At 39.6% G+C, this 394-nt stretch overlaps 1 long non-coding RNA gene across 1 annotated transcript; it reads right to left on the bottom strand.

Moving 5' to 3' along the window:
• Positions 1–394, bottom strand: LOC106322352. The gene is made up of 4 exons (XR_001266368.1): positions 365–394; positions 238–288; positions 109–158; positions 1–32 (listed from the first exon to the last, which is right to left on the bottom strand). It is a non-coding gene; the product is annotated as an uncharacterized LOC106322352 (long non-coding RNA).

Genomic DNA, 394 nt, shown 5'->3' with positions numbered 1-394 from the left:
CGGCTACTGCAGCAGCTATCTTTACATCAAACCTGAACAGATATTACAAAAAAGTGGACTATGAGGAGATGAACTTGAGATGGAAATAAATATTAAAATGAGATATACCCTTTCTTGGTGTTTAATCCTGTCCCAACCGCAGTTCCACCTTGTGCAAGCTGGCCAAACATTTCTGGCAAGTTAGAGCTCAGTGAAAATTGGACAAAGCAGATCCTCAAAAGATATCATTTATCAAACCTGATAGATGCGGGGTAGAGTGCATGTGACTCGATTAAGTCCATACTTAACCTGCGAACATGAGGATCCAAATTTAAAAAAAGAATTCCTGACTGCACATGAATTTCAATTTTGGTAGAGAGCATACCTGAGTAGCATAGCCACCAAATTCTTGTCC

The sequence above is a fragment of the Brassica oleracea genome, unplaced genomic scaffold (assembly GCF_000695525.1).
Source record: "Brassica oleracea var. oleracea cultivar TO1000 unplaced genomic scaffold, BOL UnpScaffold17260, whole genome shotgun sequence".
In the NCBI taxonomy this organism is placed as follows: domain Eukaryota; kingdom Viridiplantae; phylum Streptophyta; class Magnoliopsida; order Brassicales; family Brassicaceae; genus Brassica; species Brassica oleracea.
This window is presented reverse-complemented; position numbering and strand designations above follow the sequence as displayed.